The sequence below is a fragment of the Lactuca serriola genome, chromosome 5, assembly GCF_051521515.1.
Source record: "Lactuca serriola cultivar US96UC23 chromosome 5, Lser_US96UC23_V15, whole genome shotgun sequence".
In the NCBI taxonomy this organism is placed as follows: domain Eukaryota; kingdom Viridiplantae; phylum Streptophyta; class Magnoliopsida; order Asterales; family Asteraceae; genus Lactuca; species Lactuca serriola.
The window spans coordinates 342828295-342852184 of record NC_136412.1 but is presented as its reverse complement, the minus strand read 5'-3'; positions in this window follow the sequence as shown (position 1 = coordinate 342852184).

Genomic DNA, 23890 nt, shown 5'->3' with positions numbered 1-23890 from the left:
AAATCCTTTTGATTTAAAAGTGTTGCGGAATTTGTTCCCAAAACAAAACATGATAAAATAATATTTATCAAAGCATTTCATCAAGAGATGCATTTTCATTATAATCAAAACTCGGGATGTCATGTTCCGATACAGACCATAAAGCATAAACAATGACATTACAAGTCATTCAACAAATATATACATATATAGACTTGTAAACAAAACAACTCGATGATCCATCCATCTTACGCCCTTGCGCCACTTCCTGTAATACAAATAAAACTGAGTGGGTCAGGCTTGGGAGTCTGGTGAGCATATAGGGTTTTCAACCCACAATAAATAAATTATATTTAATTTCACCAACCAATCACTATCCCGATTACTCATTCCCGTTATCCTCACTTTACGTCCCTAAAATAACATCTATCTCAAGGGACCTAATCTAGGATTTTCATCGGGATGGACATTACTGCTAAGGGGTTTCCTCAACAATAGATATCCTAAAGGCAACCATGAAGGGGATAGAGTACACCGGTGAACACATCGTTCACAACACCTACAGGTTATGAACCTGCTAGCGTCCCACAGGACTGTCTAGAAAGAGTCTGTGGTCGTTATCCATACTCCGCTGAATAACTAGATCAACAACAACAACATCATCGAGGCCTCTTATCTGTTTATTACACACCAACTATCTACCCATGTTCTACCCAACATATTAGTAGATAAAAATATATATTTTCATACATAGTTTAAAACCTGTATATCATTTTCATTCAATACATATTCCACATAACAGATGAGGCACACCCACATAACACGTATTTCATAGAAAGTAAATCAGATCTATGAGATAGAAGAGAATGAATATACATTCACACTTATAACAACAAAATTATACACATAAACAACAATATACTTAATACACTCAAACCATACTTGTATTATTATCGTGTTTATGAAAGGTAGTATACACTCACATGATCAGAAGATGATCGGACAGCACTACGACTTGCAGAAGTAGTAATCCTCAGCAGATCTGGAAGATCTCTACAAAAATCGAACTTCTCGCTGGCAGAGCTTCGGCTCGGGAATCACGCTCTTCGGGATTCTCGGGGCTTTGGATCTTGCTTCGGGACTCGGGAATGATACCGGGGGCTTCGGGGTACTTCTGGCATGCAAATCGATGCAAAACGGGAGAGAGAAGAGAGAAAAATAGCAAAGGAGTCGGCTGCCCTCGCATCCTATTTATAGGAGGCTGGAGCCTCGGAGTAAGCGGGGCGTACTGCCTCAGAATCGTCATTGCTTACGTATCCGAAGTCACTTGAGTGCGAGGCGTGTCATGCTTCGCTGTATGCAGGGCGTACTTCGGATGAGTCCGATGACTCCTCTTCGGATAATGCCGGATTTAATAATTTAATTTAATTATTAATTATTTAATAAAATTTGAAAATTCATATCTTCTTCATACGAACTCCGTTTTCGACGTTATTTATATCCACGCGTAGGTGAGACTACGCTCTACAACTTTCGTTTAGACTCCGTAGGCTAATTTTGACTTTATTTTTATTATTTATTTTTAATAAGTCGGGACAGAAAAACTTCGTTATAAATTCATAACTTCTTCGTTTGACGTCCGTTCTCGCCTAACTTTTCATCGCTTCGATACCAACAACGAGACCTTCGATCCTCGTTTAGATTGCTTCGGCTAAAAACCGCTCGATCTCAAATCGAGTATTTCAGGCTGCATACCGCTAAGTCGAAACTTCAAAAAATCATAACTTCCTCATACGAAGTCAGATTTGGGCGTTCTTTATATATTCGGAAACCTCGTTTCCACTAATACAACATTATCCAAAGATATCAAGTTTATTTTACACTTTAATTTTGACACTTATTTTTATTCTTATTTAATCAAACCACATAATTAAGCAATTAAGCACAAAACACATAATACTCAAATAATACACTTCTATTATTTCAAAACGGGTTACAAAGGTTAACCTAGACTATTATATCATCATTAATGACAGGCCCAGAAACACAGGCATTACAGAGGATATCCGTATCTTCCTTGCTTATGCTTCCAAATGAACTTCACGGTTTACCTAATGGATGTCAAGACTGCCTTCCTATATGGCAAGGAGAAGGAAGAAATCTATGTTGATCAGCCCCTGGGTTCGTTAACTCGAAGTTTCCTAATCATGTCTACAAGTTGGACAAGGCGTTGTATGGGTTGTATCTAGCTCCTCGAGCGTGGTATGCGACTCTCACAAAACATTTGCTCGAGCATGGATACTCTCGTGGCACTATCGATCAAACTTTGTTCATCAAGCATGTTGGTAATGATCAGATTCTAGTTCAGATTTACGTTGATGACATTATCTTCGGGTCTACCAGTCCACAAATATGGAAAGAGTTTGAAGGCGTTATGAAAAAGCGGTTTGAGATGAGTTCGTTGGGAGAAATGACCATGTGTTCTGGGGCTTCGGGTCAAACAAAATTCAACCGGAATCCTGCTCCATCAAGCTAAGTATGTGGAGGGTATTCTTGAGAAGAAGGGGTTTCAAGACGCAAAACTTGCATCGACGCCGATGGCCGAAACACCCCTGTTGACTCCATATACTGATGGCGAATCTGTAGATCAGACACACTACAGGTCGATGATCGGATCGTTGATATATTTTACTGCAAGCCGTCCAGGCATAATGTTTGCAGTTTGTCAATGCGCACGTTATCAGGATAATCCTAAATTTTCACATCTTATTGCTGTCAAAAGAATTTTATGACATGTGAACCTTATGTAGTCATCAACAATCATAAGAATGTACTTTTTGTGATGTAAGCTTTGTATGGTAGATGGTCCACATAGATCAATATGAAGAAGTTCAAGAGGTTCCGAAATGCATTTTTCAATCAGAACATGATGTCCTTTCTTTGATTGCTTCCCACATTCACATGCAGTGTAGAGATGATCATTTTCAAAATTGAGGAGATACAGACCTCGGACCATTTCACTAGAAACCAGATCATTCATGCATCGGAAGTTAAGATGAGCAAGCCTCCAATGCCAAAGCCAACTTACATCAAGAACAACTTTTGATATAAAATAGAGTTGAGGCTTTCCGATGACCATGTTGATGTCCAAAGGATACATATTCTTGATATGATTAGATTTGATGATACATTCTTTTCGGTCTTCTGTCATAACGTAGCTATGCTTCTTGCAGAATTCAACCCTCCGATTTGCATCAGTGAGTTGAGTCACATTGATCAGATTATATTTGAGATCAGATACATAGGACACACTGGTGACAGAGAAATTACCGTTGGTCAAGATGTCATAACCTCAAATTTGGGAGTTCGAATTGTTTCCATAAGTAACATAACCAACATTTGGAGTAAGTTTGAGATCACGCATAAAATCTTTCTGCCCCGTCATGTGCATGGAACAAGCACTATCAATATACCATATTGTATCTTGTTCTGAAGCACAAAAAGCCTACAAAATCAGTGAGTTTTGGAGTTTTTAGGCTCCAAGTTAGATTTAGGGACTTTAGCAAGGGCTTTCGACTTGGCATGTGATTTTTGAGTAGCCGGTATCTTGGAATGCTTTTTCCAAGATTCTTTTGGAAAGATCCAGAATGTCAGAGTCCTTTCATTTATCCAAAAATCATACTCAACCATTGGTTGTTTGGGCACTCCTTTCTTCGGAAGAACATTTTTCTGAGATGTTGCTAGAAGAGCTGTGTTTAGAGGTGTTTTAATTAAATTTTCAGAGTTTTAGAAGGTTTCTGAACAACAGTGTTCCAAACATATTTTCCTTTGTTCATTGCATTCGTAGGCACACTTGATTTCAGAAATTTTTTTGGTTTAAAAATCACGCCATCCAAGGTAGTAATAAAAATAGAAGAAGATACTTTCCGAGGAGAGTTAGTTTTTTTAGATAAGGTCTCAACAGTATACATTTTTCACACCATTGACATATGTATTATGAATATCCGAGCTAACAGGAACAAATGGTCTTTTAAGAATCTTAACAAACATGAATGTATTGTGACTCCTAGTAGTTGGACTGACTATTTGAGGCATTTTCTTCTCGAATTTCACAAGGAACCTAGAGCATTGCCTAGACCTAGTTTATTTTTCAAGGGCTTTCTTAGCTTCGATCTTTGGATGAACAATGTTTTTCTTGTTTATCCAAGGTTTCTTCCAAGATTCAAATGATGACTTGGAAGTTTTTCAAACCGATGGAATGTGGAAACCAGGATTAATTGGCACTAAAGTCAATTTTGAAACCACATTAGAGTTGGAGACACAGGAATCGGATGAGGTATCATTATCACTCTTAATTTCTACATCACTATCAATGAACGCCCAAAAGGAGTTGAATTGGTCCGAGTCATGTCTATTTGTCTCAAGAATTACTTCCTCAATAACACTATTGTTCGGAGGACCAAAGTTCTATACGTAAACTCTAGTATTGCCTATGTTATGTAAGGATTCAGAAGATTGATTCGGGTCCAGGGATATCATAGGCGGAAATTGCATGGAATCTAAACATGTAATAGTGATCGATTTGAATTCAGGGATTAATGATTGATATTTGGCTGAGGTCACATGAAGGGACGACAAAGGTAAGACAGGGGTATCCAAATAAGTGTGGTTCAGAATATCTCCCATAAACGTCAATTTTTGAAGTTCCTTCAGGGGACGAACAACTGGCTTCGGAAACTCGCTTCCAAGACTAGGTGCTTTGGACCAGGGAAGACAAAAATTGTGAGTCATTATTTCATTAGCTTCAAGAATACCTATATGAATTATACAAAGCATCAATTCTCACATTAAGACATTTATTATCTATAACCAAGATCTTTCTTCCACTAATTGAAATTTCACATTTGTCATTCAAAATAATACATTCATACTTAGCCATTACAAGCTCTCTTTCTAAAGATTCAATATTAAGCTTGTGATCTTCAAAACGTAATCTAAGTCTACTCAACTCATGATCCAACTTCTCACTAACTTCTATGACAGACTCATAGGCTTTATGGATAACTGTCATATCTTATTGAATTTGAGTTAGATAAGATCCACAAACCAATAAATCAAAATTATTATCAATAATCATAGATTTTACCTATTGGACGATGTTTCAGCCAGGTGGACCATTTGTTGCCATGTAGCAGTAGTTTGGCTCAGCATCGTCATCATCAGCTTCCGAACTAGAGGACCAGTAACCCTCATCACACTCAATTGACTATCTAGCCATAAGACACTAGTTCCTTTCATATTTTCCTTAACCATCATCACCAGATGACCAATACCCATCAACATTCCTTAAAACCGTGGTGACAAATGCCTTTTCTCTTTCAACAAGTTTTTGTGCTCAACGAGCATAGTAAGCAAAGTCTTTAATTTTTGGTTTTTGAGGAACTTCAGTTAACATTCCTTAGCATAGTGGTTTCCCATACCACATTTGTGACATATAACTTTACGGTTAACTGAGTTCGGAACTTCTTGATGTTCTGAAGAGTGATTCAGAATGTTGGGTCTATATGCAGGTGGATTTTTAATGGGTTTAGGGTAAGGTTGACGATTGCTTTGATGAGGAGCTTGAAATCTGTTTGAGAAGGTTTTTGATTAGGATTATAGGGACATTTGTATTTCATTGATAGAAGTGAAAATTCTTGCTGCAAACGAAATTCGTAATCAACAGATTTTGGATCAAGGTTTTTCTTCAAAAGGATAGTTTGGAACTGGAGAGGCTGGTGCAACAGCTGGTGTAGGTTGAACAAGTGGAATAAGTGGGATGACTCCAAAAGGATCCAAAACAGGTGGGTTTGCAATCAGTGAATTGACCGAGCTGACTAAAGCTAGAGGACCTCCTGAAAGTTCTCTTAACATTTGAGAAATGTCGGATTCATGACCTTGTAGTTCGTCAAACAATTGATAGAGTGTAACATCCAGAGTCCAAGTATACCTCGAGAACCTTGATCTTTTGAGCTATTGTCATTTTTGGCCTTAAGTTATAAAAGAGTGAAAAACGAGTACGCGGGGCGTACCTGGGGTACGCTTAGCATACTCGTCGGCGTGCATGTGACGCGGAGACCACCTAGTACGTTGGGTGTACCCGTGGGTACGTTAGGCGTACTAGGACAATAATGCAACCCTAGTTTGGGGTGAGTACCCTATATAAGGAACATGATGGCCTCATTTCTGGCCACCATTTCCAGAGAGAAAACCCTAAGAGTCCCCTTATATCCATTCTAGAGCTCGTGTGTGTGTGTGTTTGAGCTTTGAGAGGGTGTTTGTGTGGTTCTGAAGAGAAGAGAAGGCCTTGAAGAAGGAGAGGTTGAGTCCAAGCTTTTAGATCTGATCAAATCTAGGTGGGAAGCTTCTCTTTGAGGTATAAAGCTTCAGACTTTGCCTTTCCTTTCTTGAGCATGTTGTGATGATCATTTTAGGATTTTGTCCCATAAAGGTGGAGTCTTGATGAGATCTTGAACTCTAGAGTCTAGGACCAACCCCTTTTGAGTGTATGAGTAGTGTTATGCCATAAAAATCCAATCTTGGTTGGTGAAATCACTCCATGCATGAGTTATGAGACCCTTGGGACAAAAGAGTGTGTACTTTTGGAGGATGGAGACTTTTCAGCCATGCAAAGGCTTAAAGTCGATGACTTTATGGAATAAGAGGCATTAGAAGGTCTAGATCTGAGATATGAGCTTATATCTTAACTAATTAAGACCATGAGTATGAGAAGAGTGAGACTGGGGCGTCGTTGGGCGTAACCCCTAGTACGCGCCGCGTAGGGGCCGAGCACCCCGATTCTGGATAGCAGCCGAGTACGCCCAGCGTAGGGAGTTGGAACGCTCAGCGTACTCCCTGCTGTTGACTTTTGTTGACTTTCAGGGTTTGGTCAAGATTGAGGACTATTAAGCTTTGGAGGGGCAAAATGGTCTTTTACCCTTCTGTGAGTTGTAGAAGGGTTAGTCTAGCTTCTTGAGGGCCAACATTAATTAGGGATAATTATTATGTGTTAGGCGGAGGCTAGACCGGTGGGTAGAGATCAAGATCCCGAGTGCGAGATTTTCATTCATTAGCTTACGAGGTGAGTCTTCTCACTATACTTACCTTGAGTGGTAACTTTTATGTGTGACCAAAGGGTCTTATGTGCATAAGCTGTGTAATGAGATATCCTGCTATTATTTGTGTTATGCTTTTTGTGTATTATACTGAGATGATGAGTGATGGGTTTTGGTCATAAGAACATCCTATGTGCTCATACAAACCCTGATGCTTGGATCTAGGTTTCTCTATTGTACATGTAAGTTATCCAAGACTATAAACCCTAATTCTAGCATACAAGTATTCATATAAACATAAGAATGAGTTTAAGATATTACCTTGATTGTTATGTAGCAATAACAATCTCAATTCCTTCTTGTATTGACTTTAGAAAGCTTAGAGTCACAAATGTCACTCCTCTAGTGGTTCACAAACACCAAGAGCAAGAGGATGAGGAGGAGAGAGGATGGAGGCTGCCCTAAAACGTGTGAAACCCTAGAAGGATGCTTAGCCACGTTTTTAGGTCATAAGGGATCTATATATATATATATATATATATATATATATATATATATATATATATATATGAGGCTATTAGGTTTATCTAACAAGGAAACCCTAATTTGGATGCTTAAGCCCTAAGCAACCCATAGATTCCTTTCCTTAAGGCCTTGGACGATTTCCTCATGGGTTTCCCCATGGAATTCGTCCACTCCTTAATATAAGGCAATCCATGGCCCAAATTGCAATTATCTTATAATTACAATTCCAGTCCCTTAAGTTTAATTAATCTCTTTTAGTCACAAAACTAATTACCAATTAATTCTTGACTAATATTAATTAAACAATATGATTTCTCCTTTAATATATTATTCTCATAACATATTAATAAATCATATTTAATCCTTTCTCTCCATAACTCATCCTATCAAGTTGCTTTGGTGAAGGCAACCCAAAAGGACCATGCACCATCGGGTCAAGTACATACCAAAACAGTTATGGACTTAGACACTAATCCAACAGTCTCCTACTTGGATAAGTCTAATAACTATTATGTGTATGAACTCAGATTTAAATGGTGTATTTGTTCCTATCCATGTGAATTTGTCAAAACCAAAGTTTACGACAAATTCAAACTCATATGGATCGAACTTTCTTAATCTCAATTTCTTGCCTTATGGTAGCACAGCTACCCACATGTCTTCCAAGTAGTTAAGCAGCTCACCCTTTCTTATCAATGTACCTTTCATTGATTAAGGTGCCTTGCCTTTTATGCGTTCAAATGAGAACTCATAGGACTCACATGCATAATTAACTCAATTGGAATGGCACAGAAACAAAATAGTGTCAACACGATAGATTGTAAACCTAAACTCGTGTGCTAGTGATGATCGATAAGGTCTATTTTGATTTTTTCTTGAAACCTTTCAAGACCGTTAAGACTCCCACTTACTCCTTGACATATAAGATTCTCTTGTCAATAACCATTTCTTGACAAACAAATATTCAAGAGTTAGCGTAGTTTTTATCAAAACATTTCATAAATTTGTCCTAGTTGGTCTTTGTCTTATCCAAGACATCACAGCTTACCAATTTCAAATGTGCAAGAACAAGAAAACCTTTTTCCATATTCTACATTTGATGAATGTTATAAACCTTCTTAATATTTTTCACTCATTGTCACAATCTTAACTTTAATACTTGTTATTGGAACGAAGTATGATTGACTTCTTGATTTAACCATTTCTTTAATCCTTGATTCCTCTTCTTAAACATACAATTGTACTAAGACTCACTTAGAGGATCAATTGAGATATAGTTCTTAATCATTAAGACCTATCATAAAGCATAAAAGCTACTCTCCCTTCTTCTTAGAATGGAGAAACTTTTATCTTTCTGCCTACATGATTCTTCTTATTCGTTTTGCTATTGATTTAAACCTTTTTAATCAATTCCAAATTACACTTAATCTTATAAGTATAATCATATTTACTAAACTTTTAGTAAACCATGACGAATATCTTGTTACTCTTATGGTGGACTTTGACCAACACACAACTTTGTGTACTCGATCTCCTAGTCCTTCACTTGACACTTTGTCAATGAATTAGTCTAATTTTCAAATATGAAATTTCTCATTCTTCGTGCAACCAAGTTGCATGATTCCAAATTTCTGTCCAATTGAAACTTGGGCGATGAGAAACTCTCCCTATTTGGTAAATTCTCGACTTTTCTATAAACACCATAAATAAGAATCATATCCATTTGTTTTAGAAATATGCAAACACCAATTTTCATAACGATTTCATTGCAAGGAAATAAACAAATAAATAAATAAGTCAAACCAAAATTTATTTTATTTATAAAATCAGCGGAAAACATTTGTCCTTACAATGCAAAATCCATTGAAAACTATGTATTTCAAAAGGAAAATTTCTAACAACATAACTATCTAAGCTCAAAATCTAATCTTCAAGTCCATGCGATCAAGATCCATTCCTTGTGATTAGATTCATCTTGCTCTTTCACCAAGGTTCCTTTCTTTTCACCGATCCTGCAAAACATTCAAATGCAATCTTATCACATCATGTATTAAGAATCAATGAATAGGAACTTAACGGAGTTAGATAGTGGATCTTACCTGAAGCGCAGCCATACTCTTTGACTCTCCCATCTTCTGGACTCTTCAGGCTCTTTGGGCAGACTTGTATCCAACGCCCTTTCTTTTGGCAGCAAACGCAGGTCGGTTCTCCTAGAACGTCCTTGGAAGCATGGTCGGTTGACTTTCCCAACAAATACGCTCCATTGCTTCGCCAAATCATTTCTGATTCAGCAGCAATGAGCATGTAAGTTAGGTCAATGAGGTTGTCGTCATGATCCATCATATAATACTTTCTTTTGAACTCATTATATGATTCAGGAAGTGACTGCAAAACCCAATTCACAGCCAACTCATCCGGGAATGACACACCCAACATTATCAACCTATCAATGTGTGATTTCATTCCTAGAACGTGGGCACACACGGGTTTACCATCTTCATGTTTCATTTCCAATAGGGCTTTAGTGATATTGAACCTTTCAATTCTTCGATCTTGTGGGTTGGGGAGAACAATTGGAGGAGGTGGAGGAAGTGAAGCATTATTTCTTGTTCCTCAATCGAATCGTGGAATACCATCTTCATGTGGAATGCTTGTTCCACGGGATTTGGGAAGACCATAGTTGTCGAACTTAGACATCTACAAAACGGGAGAAACAAATTGAAGTTAGTTGATTGATTGAGTCCTTAGTAAATCACCCAAATGAGATACTAAGGCTAGGACCCAACACAATATTCTACAACTCGGGAGAGGGATGTCGTAACCCAAATTGCAGAACATTTGAAGGTAAGTGAATGACGATTCACTAATTTCCACCATGAAAAAACGAAAAAGAAATTTAAGTTTTAAATCTATGAAAACTCCTAGATCCTATGAGATTCATTGAACATTTCAATGGCATGTTTAAATCTCGATATGCCCCTCTTGTTTGTGACTGGGATGCCGAGGATCACAAAGCGGGTGTGAATAACCATGCAAACTACATGGTGCCCCCACATGTTACAGTTTCCTATTCGATGTGCCGGTAAACCACACACGCTCCACCGAACTATGACAAACATTGAGTCACCCTTTGCTACCTTTGCTTAGAACCATTTAGTGTGCCGGTCAACCACACACGCTCCACTAACGTCTTCGCAAGGGCACAAAGTGTAATTTCATGGAATTACATCAATTCACTTTTGCCTAAGTAACTAAGATTGGGAATTTGTAAAACATTTAGTTACTTTTGTAATTCATTATACTTATAATGGAAGGTTTCGTCCTATCCTACCCGTTCGGCTAACGACCCTCCACTAGTCAAGAGTGCGGTGGGTAAGAGTGGATACCCATTCAATCGCCATTTTATAGGCAATTTCCTTAAACACCCCTTATAGACCAGCTTCGTGAATGAGGCCTACTAACGGTAAGACTGACTTTTACTCATACATATATATAATGTTAGACTTTTAATGTTATATATAGTATAGGGTGTATTTTACAATTTTTAAAATACTAGGTGGTCAAATTTAATAATCATACTTTTAATTTAATTAAATTGTAAACTAAAACTTTTATGGATTTATTAAACCTCTTTTAATTATACACCTTAATTAATTAATAAAACCATAAGGGAGAGATATGAACTTTTCAAAACAATATTAGGGTTTTAGAATTTAACATTCCTAATTAAACCTTTAATCAACTTTTAAATTCCAAAACTTGAGGGAAAGTTTTGAAACATTTCAAAACATTAGGGTTAGAATTTAAATATACATCAAAATTAAACTATTAATCAAAATTTAAATTCCAAAACTTGAGGGCAAGTTTTGAAACCTTTCAAAACATTAGGGTTTCAACTATTTAAATTTCAAAACAACAAAACTTTTGAGGTCAAATTTAAACTATAAAACCTAAAGGGGAAAATATGAAACATTTCATAACACAAGGATCAAATAACAAATAATTAACATTTAATCACATAATTATCCATATTTGATTTATTTAATGATTTCTTACAAAACAATTTACCAATTTAATCAAAATAATTAATCAATTATCACATAAGGAAACAAATATTTTATTAATTGATAAATATCTTCAACTAGATCAAGAATATAGCATATATATCAAAAAAATCGGATTTATATTGATCTAATATGATAAGGCAAGTATCCTCAAGCAAAAACAGCAAGAAATCCCGGTTTTCCCTCATTCTGACCAGCCGACTCGTCGAGTCAGGCATGGAATCGTCGAGTCAGCATGGACTCGGCGAGTTCATCTATAGACTCGGCGAGTTCAGCAAGCAGAACCACAAAAAACGGATTTTTTTCAACATACAAGGCATCAATACAATAGAAACCAATCTAGGCTCTGATACCACTGATGGGTTTTGGTCATAAGAACATCCTATGTGCTCATACAAACCCTAATGCTTGGATCTAGGTTTCTCTATTGTACATGTAAGTTATCCAAGACTATAAACCCTAATTCTAGCATACAAGTATTCATATAAACATAAGAATGAGTTTAAGATATTACCTTGATTGTTATGTAGCAATAACAATCTCAATTCCTTCTTGTATTGACTTTAGAAAGCTTAGAGTCACAAATGTCACTCCTCTAGTGGTTCACAAACACCAAGAGCAAGAGGATGAGGAGGAGAGAGGATGGAGGTTGCCCTAAAACGTGTGAAACCCTAGAAGGATGCTTAGCCACGTTTTTGGGTCATAAGGGATCTATATATATATATATATATATATATATATATATATATATATATATATATATATATATATATATATATAGGAGGCTATTAGGATTATCTAACAAGGAAACCCTAATTTGGATGCTTAAGCCCTAAACAACCCATAGATTCCTTTCCTTAAGGCCTTGGACGATTTCCTCATGGGTTTCCCCATGGAATTCGTCCACTACCTAATATAAGGCAATCCATGGCCCAAATTGCAATTATCTTATAATTACAATTTCAGTCCCTTAAGTTTAATTAATCTCTTTTAGTCACAAAACTAATTACCAATTAATTCTTGACTAATATTAATTAAACAATATGATTTCTCCTTTAATATATTATTCTCATAACATATTAATAAATCATATTTAATCCTTTTTCTCCATAATTCATCCTATCAAGTTGCTTTGGTGAAGGCAACCCAAAAGGACCATGCACCATCGGGTCAAGTACATACCAAAACAGTTATGGACTTAGACACTAATCCAACAATGAGTTGTGGGACCGGAGGGTCCATCTGAGTTGTGGGACCGGAGGGTCCCACTGAGACACATCGACCAGAGGTTCTTATTGAGTTATAGCCTCGAGTGGCTAATGTGCTGTGTGTGGTGTTTTGGGGAACTCACTAAGCCTTATGCTTACCGTGTTATGTGTTATGTGTTTCAGGTAGTTCCGAGGATCACGGCAAGGCACCAGCATGATTGTACACACCGATAGGAGATTGTTTTTATGATTCTGGGATTGTGTTTTAATTGTTGACAATTGAGACATATGTGATTTTGAGAATTATGAAACAAGTTTTTATTGTGTTTGAAAATGAAATTTTTATTTGAAAATTTACGTCGTTACATAGAATTTCAGTTTCTTCAAAGATCCATTACTTTGAAAGCATGACTTGACTTTTCCCCATCCTTTTCCAGGGATGTTGATGAAATTGAGGTTGCACTCAAGTGGAGTTCGGACTACTCCATGTGTCGTCACGTTGTTCACCACAATCCTATACCGATTTGATGCAGAGGCTACAACTTCACCAGAAGTTGTAGTAAGGTGTCGAAGTCGTTAAAATGGGTGTCAAACGCCTATCCTTAATGTTCTCTGATCCTTTAAACAAATCTTGTAGTGTATCCTAAATCTCCTTAGTAGATTTGCACAGCTTGATGTGCTCAAAGAGATATGTATTAAATACATTTGTTAAGATTGATTAGAAGTAGTCGTTGAAGTTGACATATTAGAGCTGAAGTGATATATAGAAGAACTTTTATCCTGAACACAGAAATGATTGAGATACCAAGGTAACCTACAATCAATTATAATTTGTTCTTATGGATTCAAAGGACAACCACTTAGGCTCTGATACCAATTGTGAATACTAAAAGGGTTGCAGACAAGGTTTGAAAACTCAAACCCTGTGTTAACTTAAGATCAATGTCTGCTAATAATGGAGATCCGGCCAAGTCTAGTAAACCAGTCTTGTCTCGGAATTAAGATAATCAACAAAGTGCTCAAAAGTATAAATGATTAAATATGAATGATGTAAAATAGTTCAAGAACAAGAATAATGTAAGAGATAATGATTGACTAAATAATTCTTGATAGGTGTGAAAAAGGTGCATGTTTCGCACATGATACATAGGTGACTACTCCTTAAATAGTTAAGGAATAACTAGAAGACAAATAAGAAAAAGTAAGCGTAGACTGCTAGACTTCTGGCGATCAACAAACTGATACAACCGTTGTTGTTATCTTGTCTCATGCACTATACTCTAAGACAATGGGAACATAATGAAATAGTACTTGTAATAATTAATTCATATTACTGACTCAAAAACACTTTAACACTAAGATGCATCTCAAACTGAACTATGACTTCGAAATTGTCTTCACTTCGGAAATCATCACCTTTAACATGTTTCACCTCGGATTGTTAAAGGATCACTTTTCATGTTCTAACACCATCTTCTTGCTAGATGCAAATTTACACGGGAGGTGAATAAGTGGATTTTCAAATGGATCGATTCTCATAATCAAAACTTTTCAATTGTATTTGATTACTTGAATCATGTCGCCCTTTAGGGCAATTGTCAAAAAAAAGTCTATCATTGATTCCATATTTTTTTGTTTACTGTGCAACATGTGGGCAATAAGGAACGAAACAATATTCAAATATTTGAAGGGGTCGCCTACAGAGATGGTTGATAACATTATCTCACAATCCTATTTATAGTGTAAACATAGGAGGAATAACTACGGGAATGGATTTGTTCACCATTCTCTAGCATCAAATTTTGATTATTTCATATTTTGTTATTGTCTTCCTTATTCAATGTAGTCTTTGTCTTCGTTTTTAGCTACTTGTTAAGTGTGGTGCATCTTATAAATATATATATATATATATATATATATATATATATATATAGAGAGAGAGAGAGAGAGATAGAAAGTTAGATTCAAATGTTTTCACTGTCTATTGTGTGCATTTATGATTGATTCTGGACCAATCATTTTAGTTATTTTAAGAAAGTAATTAATGCATATAAAATGCTGAAGATGTAATTAATACCTATTATATCTTCAACATGTAATATGCATTAATTACTTTCTTAAAATAACTAAAATGATTGGTCCAGAATCAGTCATACATGCACACAATAGATAGTGAAAACAAAATAACCTAACCCTATATATATATATATATATATATATATATATATATATATATATATATATATATATATATATATATATATAGGGAAAAGTGAATATACCCTTGAGGGTACATAAGCTTAGGTACCCAATCCACCATAATACATCGTTTTGTTTCACATATTCATTATATTGTTCTTAAACTTCAACCCCTAACTTGATTTACTTTCAATGTTTTCGAAATTTCATTATTATTTTCCTCTTACCTCACATCTTTTTGTTAAATACCTACTAAGCTATATATATTATAGTTGAAAATGAAATTTATGTAAGAAGAAAATAAATATAAAATTTATAAAAATCTTAGAAGTAAATTAAATTAGAAGTTGAATTAAAAGAGCATTAGACAATTACAATGTATATTATGTTACAAAACCATGTATTATGGTAAGTTTGGATACGTAAGCTTATATACCCTTAAGGGTATATTCACTTTTCCCATATATATATATATATATATATATATATATATATATATATATATATATATATATATATATATATATATATATATATATATATATATATATTGGTTTTACAATTTATTATTGTTGTTGGTTAAATAAAAAATAAATTACATTTTGCTTTTCTTGGTAAACAATAAATGCAAGTTGGGTTTCTTTTTCTTTTAATTTGGGAGTTTTGGAAAGAGACGCCCTTACAATGAGCTTTATTTTGTCATTTTTGTTTCGATTTCATTTTTTCTTAGGATTTACAATAGACCTTTCATTATTAAAATATACAAAAGACAAGGTATAATAATATATATTGTGACCATAATGGAAATTAGCTTTAAATATTCGTTCGTGAACCTTCCATTTTTTTTTTGTGGATTTGAAACAAACCTTAGATTAGAAGTGCAATTTTAAAATATAAAAGAATATAATTAGGTTGGAGATGGTCTAAATAGTTTTGTATATTTTTGTCGTAAACTTTTCAATTTTTCTTTGTGTTTGGAATAAATATTTTTTCATTAAAATGACATAAAACTGAAAGAAAAATATCACAAAATATTTAAAATTTCAACTTATATGACAAAATGACAATTAAATTCATAAAAAATCTTTTCCCAATAAATGCTTTCGTTTCGTGAAACCTTGAGAAATTCGTTAAATTTATGATTTTTTTTTTACGTTGACTACCATCTTAAAAGGTTTGCGATTTGCTCACACAATTCATTTATTCGGCTTAATAAAATTGTCATAACTTTCCTATCTTTTTTATAATTTAAATTTTTTATTCTATACTCTTATCAAAAAATACATACAACGGATAAAGGGATTGCAAGCTCTTCAGAGTATACGAAAAACACTTGATCATCGCTTTTTGGAAATGAAACTTTCCTAACGAGAGTTATGAGCCAGCTTTTGCGCACCAGCTAATCCCCGTTGCAAACATGACGTTATGTTCATATCCTAAAGTTACTGCAGACGAACCTTTATGGTCACAAATATTGAATAGTGTCATGATTTTAACATAAGTCAATAGATTATTCATCATATCTTTCATATTATCGTTGCAAAGACAATGATTTTTTTTGTTCAATTCACAACTTATTTTCCTATGTTGGTCATGTTATAAGGACTTTTATTGTGGTGGAGAATTTCCATCAAAGACCTCCGCTTTATGATGGGCTGCTATGGAGTTGTTAAGAAATCAACAACATAGATGTCAAAAGTAAGGGTAACTGAACCTAAAAGTTCTTTTTTTATTTAAGGGATCAATAAGTTTTTAATTTCTAACTCCTTATCAATACCAAGTGCTCTAAAACATACAACTAAAACCTCGTATTCTATGTCGTTTCATGTCGTGGTTACGTGGTATACTTAGGGGTGTAAGTGAGACAAGCCAACTCGCGAGAAAATCGAGACCGATTCGGAAAATACTCGAAATCAACTCGACCTTAATCGAGCCGACTTCGAGTACAAAAATACTCAGTTTGTAAGGCTTACGAGCTTAGTCGAACTTAATGTAATTTACATATATGTCATTTCTTTATAGTTATAAGATATATGTCATTTCTTTATAATTATTCGTTTATAACATATATGGTTGATGTTATATTGATATTAGGTGATTAATAGTGTTTTTTTTTTTTTTGCAGTTTGGACATTTACATGTGGAATGTTTAATATTTCGTACTCAATTTAGTGATTTTGATTTTTTTAAATATTAGTCGAGCCGAACTCGAAACTGTCGAGTATTTCACGAGCCCGAGCTCGAGCTTAAAATCAAGGCTCGAGTCGAGTTCGAGCCGAGTTTCGAGCTCGAGTATTTTAGTCGAGCCGAGCTTCGAGCTTGGTAGTATTCGGCTCGACTCGGCTCGTTTACACCCCTAGGTATACCATTGACAATAGTAACGATCAAAGCTACACTCGAGATATGTCATACACCCGGTCTCTAATAATCCATCGACTAGATTAAAAAAAACATTATTAATAAAAGCTACATCTTCTCGAACATGTTCTATCTTTTTTTAATATATGATTTTTGAACATATTAATAAGTTATCCGTTTTCGAACATGTTCAAAATTTCCGCACTATTTTTTATACTACTAGAATAACATAAGTAAAGACATTTCTTTTAGCTCAATCTTGGGTGTTGGTTGCTTAGTTTCGGTTGTTGTCTTACATAAGATCGGCTCTATCGGGGTGTTGCCCTAATGGGTCATTGCGTCAACACCAGCTAGGATTGTGGTCTAGCCATGCAGTGTGGGTGATATTATTTGTCCGACGATACTATTATGTATGTTTGTCAATCCTTGTGTGACGCGAGACTCGTGCCTAAGTGTAGCCAACATTAATTTTGAGTCGACGATCGAAAAAAAAAAGACATTTTCTGTAGAGGTTTATATGTTTCGAACATCTCCTTCATATAATCATAGCATAACATATGCATAAAAATTTGGAAGAATTTTGTTCGAAGTTATGTTGCAAAAAGGAAAACGACTATCACTTTAAATAGATGAAACATTCAAGAAAATAATATAATATTTTCGAAAAATATAGTCATAAGGTTTATACTAGAAAGAAGTTATATGATAAAAACAAAAACAAAAGGTAAATCGTATCATCTGAGTAATTAATGTTAACCCGCCTTAAGAACCATATAAGAGATCAACAGTTGAATGCTAGTTATATTTTGGATGTATCAACGTTAAAACTAACACCAAATCTTTGTATAGAATTTAACATCTTAACCACTAGACTATCACGGTCAAAACAATAGTACTAATATGTTATAAAACTAAAAATATATGATTGACATATCTTTTATCAAATCTCTAATTAAAATCTTGATATATAAACATTCACACTTATTATGTATGTTTTATAATATTATTGCAAATCTTGACAACATTCTTAAGGATTTATCATATTAAAGTGTCTCCTTTTCAAATATTAATAAATAAAGTGAATATCGGAGCTACTTTTAGTAGTGGTGGTCTCCACCCACAAAGGTTTTAATATCTAACAGAAAGACATAAAAGATTTGGGCTTTAGGCGCTTCTTTTGTGTTTTCCTTGTAGTTTTCTTGAAAATAAGCAAAGTGAAATTTGTCCTTTACTGTATTTTTAGTAATATATAATCTATATTCATCTCAATGGTTAATATAATATATTATCCCGATTAAACATTTTTTTTAAAAGCTTGTCACATCTCCAAATTTTCAGAATCAATTAATTTTTTTTCTTTACGCTTTAAATTATTATGTTGCGAAAAAAATCACTTTAGCTAAAACATTTGAGATAATAAAAGTATTTTATTATATTAAAATACCAAAGATGTAGTATTAATATTCAAACAAAGGTAACACCGTAAATGCTAAAAGGTTCTGAAATACTATTACAAGTTCATATGTTATTTCACCCAACATCCTAATTAGTTTTAAGCAGTTTTAGTTTCGCTACCTGTGATGCATATAAATTGAGTGGGTCAGGTTTGAAAAAACTTAGTGAGATGCATAGGATATTCAAGCCCATAATACTTTAATGATAATAAATCATAATAACATTCTTGCAAAATAATCAATACCATATAATATAGATATATAAAATCTGATGTACATATCCATAAGACTATATACTCAGCCCAACCGATTCGTTTGAGCAACTGTAAGTCATATTCAGTCAACAAATGTTCATAATATTTGATAAATATAATATCTCATTTTATCTACTTGTGGGTTATAAGTTCATACTAACAACATAATTCACTACACTTCCTAGAATAGTCAAGTCTTGTCATCTACTCTGGCCGATGACCCAAACATACATGTTAGTTGTTTGATATGGACCCACCATTTATGGTCATCCAAGAAGAAGAGGACTACTATACGTCTATACTCTGCCTTGATCTCACATTCTACCCCGGGATGAGACCTATTTAACATTCTGCTTAATTTAAACCATGCAATCCTTTATAAGTCTTATTTTTCATAATTAAACAAGACTATAGTTAAAGGCATTCTACTCCCAATAAAAATCCTAATCAAGTAGTACTATTATAGTTATACAAATAACACAAAGTATAATTAATACAATTAGTATTTAATAAATACTTTTATTAAATTATGCTCTTAAATCGGTACCAGTACCATGAATGGTACCGGTTTTCGGTACTAGTATAGGTCCCGACGGTACAGAATCCCAAATTTCGTAATTTTGAAGTACCGAGTCTCGTCCCATATTTTTAAATTCAGTAATGTTCGGTATCGGTTCCGGTACGGTACCGATATAGGATTGGGATTTGGTACAGACTACTCATTCCTACTCTTGAAAGTAACTATGTACTCACCTGACAAGAATGAGTGATTTTAGGTTAGGGCATCGCTTCGCCTGACACATTATCCTTTCAATAGACCTATATTTAAATAGTGTTAAGTCTTAGTCTAGTTTCACATTTCTTGTGACTATAATAATGATAGTCTAAATTCCTCAATAATCTCAATGTCTACATCAAGATCTATCAAATAAAGAATAACCAGATAGGATCATATCAAAGGTAGGGCTTGTTTAGTATACAAAGTATACTGTTTGGAAATCCACTTTAAACACATCACTAAATTCACCCTAAACATCACTCTCGTAAGTAGATCAGTCAACATTATAGCTTGGAATCTCTGATAAATTTTATTTATAGGTTTATAATAATGATTATGATTATAAATATAAGTTACACTTGAATTAAGATAAGTGTAGCTTAACTTACAAAATTTTCAAACAAGAACTGGTAATTAAGTGGGGAGAACTCTGACCCGGGAACTTCTATTTTTCTGGCTCTCAAATGTCGTAGGATCTTGCTAAAGTAGTCGGGAACTAGAAAGTAAAAGGACTAGGGGTGCGAGAGAGTTTCCAAAGGATTATGGGTGAAATGGTGTGAGGAAATGAATGAAATTCACAACCTATTTATAGCTGGGATAAAAAGGCACGCTGCACACCTGGTCTAGGCGCGTTGTGCCTCTTTTCGGGGGTGTTGGCGTGGTTCCAGTTAGAGGTTGCCACGTGTCAGATTTTGGGTAGGTTGTCAGTACGAGCCGCACGCCTTTGTCGACACGTGCCTCCGTGCGCGCGGATTCTTTGGTTAAATTCATATCTTCTTCATATGAGCTCCCTTTTTTGACGTTATTTATATCCACACGTAGCTATCGACAATATCTACAACTTTCGTTTAGACTCCGTCGGCTAATGTTCAATTGATTTTTAAAGTTATACTTTTAACAAGCTTAGACTGTTGGAGTTCGTAAAAAAATTATAACTCTCTCATGCAACCTCTGTTCTCGACTATCTTTATATAGACGGATTCCTATTCATGAGATCTTCGATTATTGTTTAGATTGTTTTGCCTAACAATCGATTAATTTAAATTTCGGTTTCTGAGTCGTACATTTATATGCTGAAATTTCGAAAAATCATAATTTTCGCTTACGATGTCAGATTTTTGTGTTCTTTATATGAACGAGTTTGCTTTTACGGTTACTATGATTCTTGTTTAGATTATTAATCATAAATAATATTTTATCTTTAATTTCTATTTTAGCCTTATGTATTAAGTTTTGCCGTAAGTTCACAAATATTGTATATACCAAATATCTATTTACTTCACATAAACATATATATATTTAATGATTCACTTTTATTTATTCATGAAGATTTCAATCGCCGAACAATATGAGTACAAATTCATAACTATGTCTAATGAGAAACACTAGCATTACATTTGAAGATAGTAGGGTTTTTTTAATTAAATATCAGTTTGAGTTTTTAACGTTTAACAATTATAAAATTTTAAATAAGAAGAATATTAAGGATTATAATATTTTCCGTTCCTTTTTTTAAATCATATTATTTTTGGATCATAAAATTTTGAATCATAACGATATTATACATCATATATTTTTCGATCATATTAATTTGGATCATTATATATTTAATTAAGTAAAGTTTTTATTCAATAAAACATTTGGATCATTATATTTTTTAATCACAAAAAATATAATAATTAATGATCATTAAATATTTGAATCAAAATATTTTAGATCATAACAAGTTAATGATCATAAACATATTGAATTATAAATATTTTGAATCATCTCTATTTGGATTATATTATGTTCAACATTTTTTTAAAATAACTTTTAATCTTTTAAAATCAAGCTTGGTATTTAAAACGCCTTATTTTTTAAAATTTGTTTTTACAAAGTCACTAGAATAGTGGGTAGAAGTATTTGTTAAATTTTTATAACTTTTGGAGAATTTTTTTTCTGGGTTTTTTTATAAATATAAAAGTTTAAAAAATATATATATTTGTTTTCAAATTTTCATGATTGTTTTGATTTTGTAGAGAATAAAATTTTAAGAACTTTGGTTTTTTCAGAATTTTTTTTTCAAAAGAAAAAAAATATGGCAAAAAACAAAATAAATGGAAAAAAAAAGGCCCCAACCAATGAGGGGCTAACACTTGGTGCTGAAAGTGGGGGAGAGTGAGCTAGGCACGTGTAAGGATGGAAATTAATTTTTTTTTTCATTTTAACCTTCCAAATAATAAATCTTCACCGGAAATTGTCATTATCTCATTCATAATTATCAAATTGTCATATCATCTTGCGAGATTTTGACGATAAATAAAATCAAATCTTTACCTTTTATTTTTTCAATCTTATGGCCTAAATTTATCATCGTGATTTCTACTAATTTTTAAGTTACTACTTGATCATATATATATATATATATATATATATATATATATATATATATATATATATATATATATATATATATATATATATATATATAATAAAGGAGACAGTTATTTTTTTTCATATGGTTTAAGATAAGTTATTTCTATATTTAGACGCATTACTTTATTTTTTAATATATTGAAGTTATTTAATTATTTTTAATTCAACGCTAACTCTTTAATTTTTAACTTTTTTTATTTAATTTGTTGATTTAAATATGTTATTCGATGTAAAATATTATCTTTTAATGCTAAAAGCATTTTTATTTAATTTAATATACTTATTTGTTAATTTAAATATTATAATAAATACAAATATATGAAACACCCCTCGTATAAACTATTTGAAATATGTTCTTCAAATAAAGATTTGTGTTATTTCCAAGCGGTCAAGTCTAGAACATTTAAAAATAAATAAATTTTCTGAAGATATATGAGGTTGTAATAAAATAATTAAAAGAAAAAAGTTAAGTAAACAACATATATAAAATTTAAATCTTACTTGCAATATCTTTAAATATCCAAAAGTTAAAACTCATCTTTCATCTTCAACTAAGTCTTACATTTTGAATACATATTAAAATACTTCCTCCGTCCCAATATTATTATCCACATACAAAAAACACACAGATTAAGAAAACCAAAACATGAATTACCACTAACTTTATTTAATAAAATGACAGTTTTGTCCTTACTTTGCATTTAATGTTCCATTAAATGCTTAGTTGGTTAAGTAATAATAAGAAGATATTTTGGTAAAAATGTTATTTATTTTTAAAAGTGAACTATTATTTTGGGACAAACCAAAAATGAAAGATGGACTATAATTTTGGGATGAATGGAGTATATAGGTTAGGATTAGAAAGTCTAACATTCTCGTGGTCAATTCTTAGTGATATTAGATAATGTCAACAAGTCAAAGTTATAGTCAAACCCTAAAACATTTTTATAACATCAAAAAAATTAGTAGCAATTATATTCAATATATTCAAGGAAATGAGCAATTTAGCATACAAGCATTGCTAAGTGATCATCATAACTCATCGATATCAGAACATCATCAAAACAAGATGCAATTTATATGCTTTTAAATCCTCAATACCCAAATTTTTACTATCATAAATGCTCGTTTTCATTCTAAGTGTCATGTTGGTAACTCGAAGCATAAACAATGCATTAGGATCTCTCTCCACACTTGTTTAGAGGCCTCACTCGTAGATTTTGGTGACTTGTGACCATCACACATGAAACCAAAATATGGGTTTGTAAGGTCTATCCCCTCTTTCACAGTCTTCTAGAATGTCAATCATAACTCATAAGTGTCATCGTTTTCATGGGACCTTATTCCTAAATTCAAAATTTCGGGATAACACACAAGTTTCAACCCATTCATAAAGGATGCAATGAAAATGCTCAAAACTCTTTTCAAATCAAAAAATTTAACCCCGTTATAAAACTCATTGTAAATGTATTTTGTTAATGGACACATGTTACTTATAATATCTCATATAATAAATGTATATAAAAGTACAATTATAGGAAAACCCTTAACACAAAATA